This window comes from Hemicordylus capensis, chromosome 1 (assembly GCF_027244095.1).
Source record: "Hemicordylus capensis ecotype Gifberg chromosome 1, rHemCap1.1.pri, whole genome shotgun sequence".
Lineage (NCBI taxonomy): Eukaryota > Metazoa > Chordata > Lepidosauria > Squamata > Cordylidae > Hemicordylus > Hemicordylus capensis.
This window is the reverse complement of record NC_069657.1, coordinates 190,295,344-190,309,220: the sequence shown is the minus strand read 5'-3', so window position 1 is coordinate 190,309,220 and position 13,877 is coordinate 190,295,344. Positions and strand designations below refer to the sequence as shown.

The following is a 13,877-nucleotide window of genomic DNA, read 5'->3' as shown; positions in this document are numbered from 1 at the left end:
AGCTAGCTCTGCCTGGCACAGCATGGCACTTCAGACAGGCCAGTCAATTTAGATTTCCATAAAACACATTTGGAAATGTCTCTGAAAATATTCAAACTCTGAATTTCAAATCCAGTCCCAAAGCATGCGGGCATGGAAAAAGTTAATGAAGGTGAATCTAATCACTGGAATGGCTGGAAACCAAATGATTGTAACTCACATGATATACATCACAATCCTAAACATGTTTGCTCGGCAGCAAGTCTCATTGATTTCACAAGGACTAATTTCCATGTGATGTCTTGATTAAAAACTAAGAGTAATTTTGGAGGTTTCGTTCCCCACTGAGAGAAAATGCACCAGATTGTCAGTATGTTCTGCCAAAGACATTGGTTTTCATGGCATGTTCTGGCCATGTTTTACTTTGTCTTGAAATTTGCAGTGTAGTTCAGGGCCCAGCTTATTTCAAGCTGTTGACCTTGGCTTTTAAAATCAAACCAAGGCGATGTTTAGACAGTTTTAGACACTGTCTAGACACTGGCTCCATTAGCGTGTAGTGGGAAACTGGAGTTGGAGGGGCCAGAACTTGCCAAACCTGTGCATCTGCATGCATGACACTCCGGTGAAACTCCGGCCCTGCATGTACGTAAAGCAACCTGAGTTTTTGCTCTCCAAACTCCAATTTGAACCCTTGGGTTGTAGTGAGTTTCGCTGCTCCTATGTGAGGTTAACAGTTACGTCTGAATGCGGAACTGCAGGATTGGCTGTCTGAAACCAGAGTTGAGGGAAGACGCTCCTCCCTCTCTCCAGCTGTGATTGTCTGTGCAGGCTGTCCTTCATGCAAGAAGGAAGCCTGCACAGCCAGTTCCCCCTCCTCTCTTAAGTCTCCCTGACTGCATAGAGTCTCCTCTCCATTACATCCAGATGCAGACAGGATGGGGGTGGGTGGGTTGCAGAACTGCTGGTTCATTGGACCCACAGATCCTCATTACATGAGAATATGGCGATTGTCCCTTCAATTAAAGGACAGTACTGTTTCAACTTTTAAAAAGGATTTCATCTGGACAGTTGTGATTGGAGCCACCATGCCCCAGAAGACTGTAGACTGGTGGTTCTTTAAGATGTGGGTCTAACAACATCAGGCAAAGCCATTGTTGGTCATGTGTAACTACCTGTTTTTTGACTTACATGTTTTTTTCACTTCCACCCTCCCACTCCTCACCATAGTGCTATTTGATTACCCTTCTCATCTAGACAGACTGGTTGTATGAAACAGGAACGTACATGATCAAGAGACCAACAGTTACTATAGCATTAATTCTTTCTTCCATGATTGACCTAGGTTTTGAAGATAATCAAGAGCCTATTGTCATAACTACTAAGGCTGTGAAGTCCTGTCAGTCTGATAGGCATGTCGGGACCAATATGCCCACTGTCAGGTACTATCAGCTCATGGAGTCCTGGTCGATTTGCTGCAAACTTGCTGTTCAATTTTTTTAATGGACAGCATGCAGACCTAGCTTCTATGAGCTGGTAGACCTAGCCACTGGTGGCCCTTTGGTTTCTGCAGTGGTCAGGGAGATCTAGTCTCCATAAGCCAGGCTGGTAGATCTATTCTCAGTGAGCTCTATTTAATTTTTAAATGGCCCATGTTCCACCTCTCACCTGAGAGGCACTGCATGGACCATTTAACTGGCATCTGAAAGGAATGTCGGAAACTGTCATTTCTGATCCTAGACAACCTGACCCAATAATTCTGTAAGTCCCTCCCAACAATTTTTCAATTGGGTCAGATCAGATCTGGGCCTAATAATGACATTATATGGTGGCAGTGGGGAAAAAAGCTTGAACACCAGTTCCTTCTAGTGAGTTTTTACCTGGTTGTCTCCATCTTTCACCACATGATATGACCTGGACCTCTCTGACAACAACTCTCTGATAAAGACCCCAAGCCAGGATCATCTTCTCAGAAGCCTTGCAACTCCTTATCCATTACAAATTAACACCATGAATCTTACTACCTACATAATAGTGGCCCACTTTCTGTGCATCAGCCGGTGAGAGGAAGAAGAGCTGTGCACTTGCAAAAAGCCTTTGGCATCCCTGTGCAACTGAGCAGGTATGAAAGAGGAGGGGAGCCACTTTTGTGGTTCTCTCCTCACTGCAAAAGTCTTTTCTGCTGGCGGGAATATATTCCTGAAGTTTGTGTGGCCCTGAGAGGATATTTATGCAAGCTGAAAAGTCATTTGCAGCAAGGGGTAAAGGTAAAGTGTGCCGTCGGTAGAATACAAGAGGGGTTTACTATTGCCATTTCCAGCACAGTATGAGATGATGCCTTTCAGCATCTTCCTTTATCACTGCTGCCTGATATTGGTGTTTCCCATACCAGTGGGGATTTCAACCAGCAACCTCTAGTCAAGTCATCTCTCTGCTGTGCCATTAGGTGGCAGCTAGGAGAGAGATACAAAAATCACTCCTCTCTCTGGCATCTCCAGGTAGGACTGTGAAACACTGGGAGAGCCACTAACCTGGGAGAGCCACTGTCAATCAGTGTACTGAGCTAGACAGACCAATGGTCTGACTTGGTCAAAGCAGTTCCCTACCTTCCTATCTTTTCACTGACAATATTCGGTTTTATTTTAGCTCCAGTTGGAAGAGCATACTGTACTGGAAAGGTGCACATAAAGGTGTTATCCAACATTTTCTTCCCCTTATCAAGAAGCTTTTCATTAATTTCACATGGAGTTTCAAACCACCCTAGCTTTTGAGGAAGAGGGGTATGGTTCCTTAATTTGCAAAAAGCTGTGTTCTAGTCTCTTATGTTTAATTTTGTTTTTATAGCATACTATAATTAAGTCTTTATTTGAAATTCATATTTAAACCATTGCCTGGTTGTCATGGAATTGTTGGTAATATGTGATTACATTATGTTGTCTTTTGCCAGGACACTCCTGTAAATGAGGCATTATCCTCTGAGATTTTCTTGGCTGAAAATGTGAGTAATTAAAAACGTAAACAAATATTATCCATTACATATGCCACAGTAATAAGTACTTCACTATAATACAAGTTAATGGCTCTTTAGGGATCCCGCTTAAGCCTGCTATAGCATGTTTCGTAGGTGTATAAATAAACTGTTCAGCGTGTGCTGTAGTATTTCTTTATTTATTATTTCGTGCATTTTTATAGTGTCCCATTTATAAACCTCTGGACAGTTTACAATTTTAAAACACAAACAACAATTAAAACAGTTACACTATAGATTAAAAAAACCTTTAAAACTTAAACATAAAATGAAAAACTAAATTAAACAGGTATGTTTTCAAATTTTTCTTTACAACATCCAGAGATGCGGAGGCTCTAATCATGTTTGGGAGCACATTCCAAAGTCCTGGGGCAGTGCTAGAAAAGGTTCCGTTTGGGTTCACCACCAAACATGCTGGTTGCAACCACAGCAGGACCTCCCCTGATTATCTTAATAGGTGGCAGGTTTCATGAAGCAGAAGGAGGACCCAAATGGTTGCAGGGCTTTTAACCCAGCACTTATAATTTTGCCTAGAAACCTTTTGAGGCTCTACACATGATCCATGCTCTGCGGGGAGAGCAAGCTTAGCCTGCTCTTTCTGCAGTCAAGCAGGGAGCTCGCCCTGGGCGGCCGGATCGGCTGCCCACATGACTACCAGTTCTGTCACGGAGCCGGTTAGGGTGGTGGGGATCAGGGGCCACCCAGCCCCCGGAAGTCCCAGAATGTGAGTGTGCAGGGCATTCTGGGGAGACCTCCCCAGACCGGGAGGCTTGTTGGAGCTTCCCAGTCGGGGGTCTCCTTGTGAGTTGGTGCAGCGTAGAGCTGTGCCGTGGCAACTCACGAGCACCAAAATGGGGTTAGCGGTGCGCTTGCTCCGCTTACCTTGTTTGGGGGGGGGGATTAAGCAGGCTAACCGCCTGGAGCCACACAGCTCCTGCTTTCGAGCAATCGTGTGAATAGCCTCATTGGCAGCCAGTGTAGTTCTTTTTAAATAGTAGTGGTGATCTCTTCAGATAGCCCGAGAGACCAACTTGGCTGCTGCATTCTGTACTAATTGCAGTTTACCGACTACATACAAAGGCAGCCCTATGCACAGAGCATTGCAGAAGTCAAGCTTGGATGTTAACAGCATGTGTACCACTGTTTTAAGGTAATTTATCTCCAGATTTGGATGTAGTTGGCATACAAAGTGCTGGTTATTACCTATGAAGCCCTTAGTGGCTTGGGCCCAGGTTATTTAAGAGAGCGCTTTCTTTGCCATGAATCCTGCTGCCTATTACGATCTTCTGGAGAGATCCGGTTACAGTTGCCACCGGTTCATTTGCTGGTGACTCAGGACCGGGCTATCTCTGTGGCTGCCCTGGGGCTTTGGAATATGCTCCCTGTTGAAATAAGAGTATCTCCTTCTCTCTTTTCAGGAAGACCTTCAAGATGCACCTGCTTTCGCAGACTTTTAACTAGAATTAATTTTAATAACCAGTTTTTTGAGATTGTTTTTATTGTGTTTTGTGGAATTTTAATTTGTTTTTACTCTTTTATATTTTGTTTAATTGTTTACTTCCCTAGAGATGTACATATCAGGCAATATGAAAATATGATAGATAAATAAACACATAGATAAGTGATAAATAATCAAAGCTGATAAAAAGCACTCCTGATCACTGCCTTAGCCTGAGAAACCATGGAGAGTTTTGGGTCTGGAAGTACTCCCAGGCTACATATTTGGGGGAGTGTAACCCCATCCAGGAGTATACTGAAAATCTGTGCAGCAGGGACATCAACATCCAAGATACTCTAGAATATATTCCCTACTTGCAAGAACCTCTAGTACGGGAAGATGAAGTTAGATCAGCACTCCGGTTGTTACCAAGTTGGGAGGCTACAGGAATTGATAGAATAGCTACAGAAATATGGCACGCAATAGAAGAAGCATCAGTCAAGGCTCTAACCAAACTATGCCAGCAAATTTGGAGAACAACACAGTGGCCAACAGATTGTAAGAGGTCAGTCTACGTACCCATACCAAAGAAAGGAGACTAAACAGATTGTGCAAACCACTGCACAAGATCCTTAATTTCACATGCTAGCAAAATAATGCTCAGGATCATCCAACACAGATTAGAGCCCTACGTGGAAAGAGAAATGCTGGATGTTCAAGCTGGTTTCAGAAAAGGCCGAGGAACAAGAGACATCATTGCTGATGCATGCTGGATAATTGAGAAAGCCAAAGAATACCAGAAAGAAGTCAATATGTGTTTTATTGACTACAGAAAAGCCTTCGATTGCATCAACCATGTCAAGTTGTGGAATATCCTTAGGAAAATGGGCATCCCAGAACATCTCATTGTTCTCATGAGAAAGACAGGAAGCCACAGTCCAGATGGAACATGGTGAAACAGACTGGTTCCAGATTGGCAAAGGAGTGAGACAAGGCTATATACATTCTCCTTCTTTATTCAATTTATATGCTGAACATATATTGGGAGAAGCTGGATTGGAAGAAGATGAGCATGATTTTAAAGTTGGAGGAAGAAAAATCAATAACCTATGCTACGCTAATGACACCACTCTGATAGCTGAGAATGTGGATGATCTGCAAGTTCTAGTAATGAAAGTCAAGGAGCACAGTGAAAAAATGGGACTACAACTAAATGTAAAGAAGACTAAACTAATGACAACAGGTACAGCAACCAGCCTCAGAATTGACAATGAAGACATTGAAGTGGTTGATAGCTTCTGCCTTTTAGGATCAACCGTCAACAGTAAAGGATCCATCCAGCAGTCAAGAAATACACTGCAGACTAGCACTTGGTAGAACTGCAATGAAGGCCTTGGAAAGGATATTTAGGTGCTGTGATGTGTCTACACCTACAAAGATTAGAATTGTTCGGGCCATGTTTTTCCCCATGACACTCTGTGGATACAAACGCTGGACTTTGAAGAAACAAGATAGAAAGAACATTGATGCTTTTGAACTTTGGTGCTGGAGAAGACTTTTGAGGATACCATGGACAGCCAGGAAAACAAACAAATGGATCCTAGAACAGATCAATCCAGAATTTCCACTCGAGGCACAAATGGCCAGGCTCAAACTATCATACTTTGGACACATTATGAGAAGACCCAGCTCCCTTGAGAAGTCCATAATGCTGGGGAAAGTTGCAGGCAAGAGAAGAAGAGGACGACCAGAAGCAAGATGGATGGACTTGATTACGACAACAGTGAATCCACCACTGAGAGACTTTAAAGGCCAAGTTGAAGACAGATCATCCTGGAGAGAATCTATCTATGTGGTCGCTAAGAGTCGACACCAACTTGTTGGCACTCAGTCAATCAATCAATCAATCCCATCCAGAACAGACAGATCTAAATGACTTCCTAGGTTCTGACCTCCCACAATAAGTACCTCCTCCATCTTGCTTGAATTCAGCCCCAGTTTGTTAACCCGCAACCAGCACAGGCATTAGGGAAGTTAGGCCATTTCCTGATGAAGTTGACACAGGGAAATAGATTTCAGCATATTGATAACACTCTGCACCAAATCCTCCGATGATCTCTCCCCAGTTTCATGTACATATTAAAAAGCACTGGAATTAGAATGCAGCCCTGAGGGACTCCATAGTGTAGCTCCTGTTCTGAAGAGCAACTATCACCAAGCACCACCATCTGAAATCTGCCCAAGATATAGGAGCAGAACCACTGTAAAAGAGTGCCTCCTACCTCCAAATCCATTCGGCGATCCAGAAGGATACCATGGTAGATGGAATCGAAAGTTACCAAGAGATCCAAGAGGGCCAACAGTCACACTGCTCCTACTGATTCATAATTGGAGATCATTCAATAGGCTGAACAAGGCCACCACAACCCCATAGACTGTCTGAAAGTTGGTTTGAAATGGGTCCAAATAATCTGCTTCTTCCAAGACTGTCTGGAGTTGAGAAGTTACCACCCTCTCAATCATCTTGCCCAGTCATGGGAAGTCGGAGAAAGACTTGTACAGGGGCGTAACAAGGCTGGAGTGGGCCCAGAGACAAAATTTTAAAATGGGCCCCTCGCTGATACACACACACACACACACACACACACTTCACAATATATAGTCATGTGACTTGCCTCTGGGGGGGCTCGAGGCGTGGGGGGCCCCAGGCAGCCGCCTCCCCTTGCCTAATAGTATTTACACCCCTGGACTTGTAGTTGCCTAACTCTGAGGGGTCCAATGCAAGTTTCTTCAAAAGTGGTCCAATAATTGCTTCCTTGAGACAAGGAGGCATCTTGCCCTCCCTCAGAGAGGCATTAATGATCTTAACAAGACCCTCTCCAATGACGTCCCAGCTAGATCATATAAGCCATGTTGGGCAAGGATAAAGAGGACAGGTGGTAAGGAGAACTGCCCAAAGCAGCTTGCCCATGACCTCGGAAGTGACAAACTGAAATTGATCCAATTCAACCATACAAGGGTAGACCCTGCAATAATTGTAGAATCCAGTTTGGTTCAAATATGAGAGATTTTATCTGCAAAAAGTAGTAGTCATTGAGGCTGTTCTCATGCACAGCCTGACCCGGGCTAGGGACACCCAGCCCGGGTTAGGTTGTGCATAAGAACCACAGGGATTGGCCCTGATCGTGGTGGTGCTTCAGTGGCAAACCTGCCAAAGAAGCCCTCCAGTTAGCCTAGGTTAAGGGTGTGTGTGCCCTTAACCGCTGTCTAGCTGCTCATGTGTCAGCACTGGCTGCTTCCAGGGGCTCCCAGCCAGTACCAGGGAGATCCCCAAAATGCACTATGCACTCTTGGGGTACATTATGGGATTACCCATAATGCAACCCTCTGTGCTGCCAGGAGCAGCTGGTGTCCATCTGGGTGTGCGATCCATGTACCCAGCATGGACCCAATGATCACCTGAAGGGGAGGTAAGTTTCAGTAGCCTTCCTTTCTGTGCACCTGGTAGTCCTCCTCATTGATCACGAGAAAGGGCCCATTATTTAAAAGGATTCATGAGGGTGGAATAGCCAAACTGACTGGCTGATTTAAAGGCAGTCTGTTAAAAAAAAAAAAGGAAGGGGAAACTGAGAGAGGTGGGGGAGACTAGGAAGTTCTCCAAGTTGTGTAAGACTCTATTGTTTAGCTTCAGATAAGATATATGAAGGAAATTCAAATATTTCTTTAATGGATGCCCATGGCTGTTGGCCATGACAGCTAGAGGCACTCTGTATATTCTCTGTATCAGGAATTCCTAGTCTTGGATATCCAGATGTTGTTGAGCTGCAAAAGAAATTAAGTGATGATGGGAGTTGCAGTCCTACAAGTCTGGGACCTCCTACTCTATATAAAGCTCTTCCAAGAGAGGTTCAATTGGCTCCCTACCTTCCCTGTTTTCAATGGCTGGTGAAAACAAATATTTTACATCAGTTGTTGTAGGTTTTAGCTCTCTTTGCATTTATAGCTTTATGATGGAGATTTCCAGAACTAAGAACTGGGCATACCTCCAGACTAACTCCATGCTTACCTCAGTGAGCTCAGCCAAGAAATCTGTTGAGTAACAGCAGGGGGCAGGTTTGGAAACCAGCAGAACCTCGCCTTTCCCCCTTGTACCTTCTGCTCGGAACTCACATTCACGGCTCTGCAGCTTATCCCCTGGCCTACCTTGTAAAAGGGTCAAGATGTCTGCAGATAGTAGGGAGCTCCCCCTGCTGGTGGAGTAGCGGGTAGAAGTAGAATACTTGTGTTTTCCACAGCCAAATGGCTACCCGCTGTTGTTGGACTAAACTGATCCTTGCTCGGATCCAGCAGCAACAACTGCATGCCCTCTTTGCATGCTTTCTATGCAACAATCTGCATAGGCAGATTCCCAGCCCCACCCCACCCCAGCTATGGTATTTCTTTGAAAATTATTGTAAACCTATGGATTTAAAACCATGAAGACTAAGATTTCAATAAGTTTTGCTTCACTGATTTACCAGTAACTCATGCTTGTAAAACAATAATACAAACCCTAATTCATTTTTCCATACACTCTAATAGAAAGCAGAATAGGTAAAATCCGAGAAGTCATTTAATAATACACTGCAATTTTGAGCCTGTTAGTATTAGACAATGGCCACCTCTCTTGTCTTGAATGATTACTTTCAATAGCAGACAGAGCAAACTGGGAAGGAAATTAAAAACCATGCTCTGCAAGATCAGGATCCTGTTTTGCCTTCTGTACCTTTAACAGCCCTCTCTCTTGTTCTCTCCTGGGCATATACTTTCCCTATTTTTCCATGCTGCTACATAGGCCTCACTGGGGCAGCTTTTGCAGGCACAGGTGTTACCCCTTCCTTCCCATTCCAAAGAGCACAAGAGCAATGTCACAGACCCCTTCCATGTCACTTTCCATCTTGTGCTATCCTGTAATGTTCTAAGCTTTTCATCCGAGCTGAGCTTGGTTCTTGGTTGCTGCTCTGATTTTCATTTGCCTGTTTTCTGTGGTTTTAACTTTCTCTCGTTCTTGTTGTTTTAAGGCATATTTTTAATTGGATGGCTGACATCCGGAGCACGGAAGTGCTGGTGCAATGAGAGGAACAGACGGGCAGCACTTCCAGACCAACTGCACTAGTGCACAAGGGGCAACTTTAGACAACCTCCCCTTCCCCAGGAAGCCCTCTATGCCACCCAAAAACATGTCCCCGAGGCATGGGCAGGCTCAAAAGTTGCATGGTGCACTGCTTCACATACATGGGAGCTGTGGACTAGGTGAATAATCAAGGACTGAGAAGCTTGGGATTATTTAGACTATTAGATACAGAAATAAAATTGCAAACCATTTCCATAGGATTATTGACACAGGAGTCTTAGCAGATACAAAGGGGATGCATACGAAAAAGTCAAACATTAAAGACTACTGAATTTTAAGAAGTGTTCATTCTCCAGTGGTGCCTTCATCATCCAGGGGAAGACTGACTTAAGGAGAGATCGGTTAAAAACAGATTAAACGTTACCCATTGTTTGTTTGTTTGTTTATTTATTTTATTTAACGTATTTTTATACCACCCAAAACTTACGTCTCTGGGTGGTGTACAGTTCTTACATTAAGAACTGTCCTATACTTTGTGCTCTGTAATTTTCTTCTTGCTTTCCCCTCTTCAGTAGGTTTCCTAAGGCCTGCTGTCAGAAGGCAAAGTCATGCCTCTAATAAACTTCTCTACGTGGCCATCAATGCTTTCTTTTCCCTTCCTACTGCTACTCTCTTCTGTGTGGATGGCTCTGCTTTATAGAAGTAACAGCAGTGGGTAGAAGCAGTAGCAGGAACCAGCGGGAGAGCGGTGTGTGCATGTGCCTGTCTGTCTGTGTATATAGTACCTGGAAATTAAACAGCTTTCCAATGTAGCTTTTGGGTGAATTACACCACCTGCCAAGCCTGTGGGAATGGACCCCTGAGTGGTGATTTCAGTTATAAACTTCCTTTGGTAAGTCCACATTTCTATTCTTTGTGACAGGTATTTCTTTCCCAGAGTAGTAGCCTATGGCAGTTGGTTGGAAAGATGATATTTCCGTGAGATACAGCACACAAAGAGTGACAAATTAAAATGACATGTCTGTCTTAGAAGATTGTGATCTAGTGGAATGAAAAACTTCGGATCCAGATAATGTCGAACTTGCTGTGTGGCAATGCACTACAAGACCAGTTCAATTTGCACATGTCGTGCATGGAGCTGAATTTGTCACTTGGGCGCTGAATCTTTTTAAAGCAAGAGCAATGGGTACAGATAGAGGAACTTCTTTTCCACAAATGTATCCAGGTCCTGTAATGCATTGCCCAGTGGTAACATTTCTGATCATTCTGCTCGTGGATGGACAGAAATGAAACTGAGCAGTCATTCTGGCTGACACGGGAGACATGCAAGGGACAATTTGTTAAATGACGAATGTGGAACTTGGCATCGCATTGCCTTTGACTCCGTGTCATACGTCTTTTTAATTTCAAGTTTGTCTCTCCTGATGGGCTGATAACGGCTTCTAATGTTGCCCCTCTGATCTTCAGATGTTGCATTTGATCCTCCTGAAGTGGCATCGTGACCGAAATCTCTGGGGGTTTTTGCTCCTGGAAAAGGAGCTGAGCTACATGTTCCAGAGAATCACACTGAAGGGTTAGTATTTCTAAGTGGAATGCCAACATGCACAGAGACAAGTTCGTGACAAACTTTAAATCAGACCACATTATTTGATGCTTTTGCAGGGCTTTCAGAGTCATGGTGGAAAGGAGAGGGAATGAAAACAACACAGTCACTTTCCATTACTTGTAAAAGCAATCTCTTTTTTTGTTGGGCGGAGATAACCACATTTTGATGAAACAGACACTTTGCCATAAGGCAAAGCAACAGGACCAAGCTTCCGAAGTTGTGCAAGAACTAATGCATTCTTCTCTTGAGACGAGAATACTGACATGGCAATGAGCAAGCCCTACCAGACAGGTATCCGGACTTTCCAGGTGCTTGACAACCCCTCTGTATTACTGTCTTAGAGGAGGGGCAACAGAGCTACACTGGGTGGCCTGCATTCAGCATGATGGGTCACAAATTGCACAGAACCCCTACTGTACAGTGATCTCCACCTGGAGGGTAACTTCGGATAAGGGCTTGTGTTGCAGTTTCAATTGTTTCTCAGAAACTTTGCTGTGGTGGAGGAGCTTTACTAGGATAAGAACTCTCAAGGTGTCACTCTAAAAGCTTCATGATAGCTTTTTCAAATCACTGAGGATTATAGGGAAAACCCTTCGAATCCAATCCAGAATTCCTTGCTGAGCAAGGAGGCTCATTTTCAAGTGGTATTTCTCTTTACATTTAGCAAGGGGAGAGCAACTAGCCCTAGCCACCCTCAGCACAGCATCCCTCCAGTGGCTGTTGCTGGTGTCTACCTTGTGTTTTTAAGACTGAGTCCATTGGGGACAGGGAACCATCTTATTTATTTGTTGTTTGTTCTATGTAAACTGCTTTGAAAACTTTGGTTAAAAAGCAGCATATAAATGTGTAGTAGTAATAGTAGTAGTTGTTGTTGTTGTCGTCGTCATCATCATTTTTTCAGATTCATGGGGGAATCAGACAATGAATTTGAGGAAACCTGGAGAAAGACTTAGTCAAGATAGATCTAACTTTGCATCTTACTGCAAATTCTGTGAGAGTACCAAATTCTCTTTAAAACTTGGGAAATCTTGCACCATTCTAATTAACTTGAAATAACTGCCTGCTTTTTGCCGCCTCAGGAGTATCCATATTACTGACATAGTCATTGCCTGATCCACTATATTCCCCATATCATTTCCAGTTGGACTATTGTCTAGTGGTTACCACTCATTTTTTAGCCTACTTTCCAGTAGGTTTATGGGATCACCCGACATTGTGTGTGTGTGTGTGTGTGTGTGTGTGTGTGTGTGTGTGTGTGTGTGTCCATCCGTGTGTGTCCATCCGTGTGTGTGTGTCCCCACCATCAACTTCGCAACGCCTGGACCAATATGAAGCAAATTGGTTACAGTTGTAGGGACACATAGGGACACCTCAATGGCATAGTTTGTAATGATGTCATACACCCTGTTCCAAGATGGTGGATGCGTAAACAAACCACCTAACCGATTTGAACCAAATTTGCTACAGCTGTATGGACACAAAGGGATGCCCTTTGTGCCCGGAACCGCTCCTCCATGTTTCAGAGGTGATGGGGGTGTTCCCTTAAGGGTGGAGGAGGGTGCACTTACCCCACTCGCCGCATTTCCCTCACCGGTGCTCCGTTGTATCAAAGCCCCTTGGGGTGGTAGCATACTTCCATGCCGCCCCATTGCTGTCCTCTGCTGGAAGTACCGGGCGCACGTACACCCATCGCATGTGCACGCGTCTGTCTTCCATGCATGTGCACACACGTGACAGGTGCCCGCGCACCCGGTACTTCTGACCATTTCTGGCTGAGGACGGCAACAGGGTGGCAGGGAGGTACACTGCTGCCCTGAGGGGCTTTGATACAATGGAGCACCGGTGAGGGAAATGCGGTGGAGGGGTAAGTGCACCCTCCTCCACCCTTAAGGGAACACCCCACCACCTCCAAAACCCGAAACGGCCCCGGTGGCCAAAACATTTTGGAGACTTCTATAATAGCCTCCGAAACGTTTCGGCCGCAATCCTACTTACTAGAACAACTTGTTCAGGTGTGTGTTTTGTTGCTCTTTCCTACATGAAATGAGGTGCATGTCTTGGTTTTGATTCATTTTTGAAAACTCAGCCATAGGAATTTCTTTCCTTTACCACTGTATGTTTGCTGTAAGGTGCAAGAAACAGAATCATCACTGGACTAGTACCAAGTTAAAATGATTTGACAGTAGTTTACAAGCTTGCATAAAACGAGTTGGCATTACTCCTGTCTCTGTGTTGCAAGTCTATTTCAGGCCCACAGAAAAGCATTTTGATTTGTAGTCAGTAAGCTGAGAGGATAATAGACATGGAGATTAAACAAACCTCTTGTTAGTAGAGATGTTCCCTTCAGTGAAGGTCTATAATCATCACTAGCATAATGCAAAGGAAAGGAATCTTGAACTCACAGGGTTTGTATAGACAAGACTTAATGGTTTAGGGCACACAGGGAAAAAATTAAAAAGTCATCTTGTATATACATAAACTGTGACTGTTTTTGGAACCAAAGCAGTGCCTCTTTTCATGTTTCCATTTCCTGTCATTAAATGATCATTCTTATAATTTATTAAACACAATCTGAAACATTAAAAGGATTGCTTGGAATTCTTTGAAGTGGATTTCAGTAGCATCTCAATAGAAATTAACAGTTTTATGTCGTTTTCTAGTTTACATTTCATTGTCAGAAGATGTTTTTATTTTTAACTAGTACTATTCTGAAGGC

At 43.9% G+C, this 13,877-nt stretch overlaps 1 long non-coding RNA gene across 1 annotated transcript in view; it reads left to right on the top strand.

Annotated features, from left to right (window-relative positions):
• LOC128346236 (uncharacterized) overlaps window positions 1–12,717 on the top strand; it is a 36,798-nt gene extending 24,081 nt beyond the window's left edge. The window contains exons 3-5 of the long non-coding RNA XR_008316856.1: window positions 2,924–2,974; window positions 9,503–11,128; window positions 11,218–12,717. This is a non-coding gene — a long non-coding RNA (uncharacterized LOC128346236). The remainder of the gene's footprint in view (window positions 1–2,923; window positions 2,975–9,502; window positions 11,129–11,217) is intronic.
• Window positions 12,718–13,877: the final 1,160 nt, after the last annotated feature.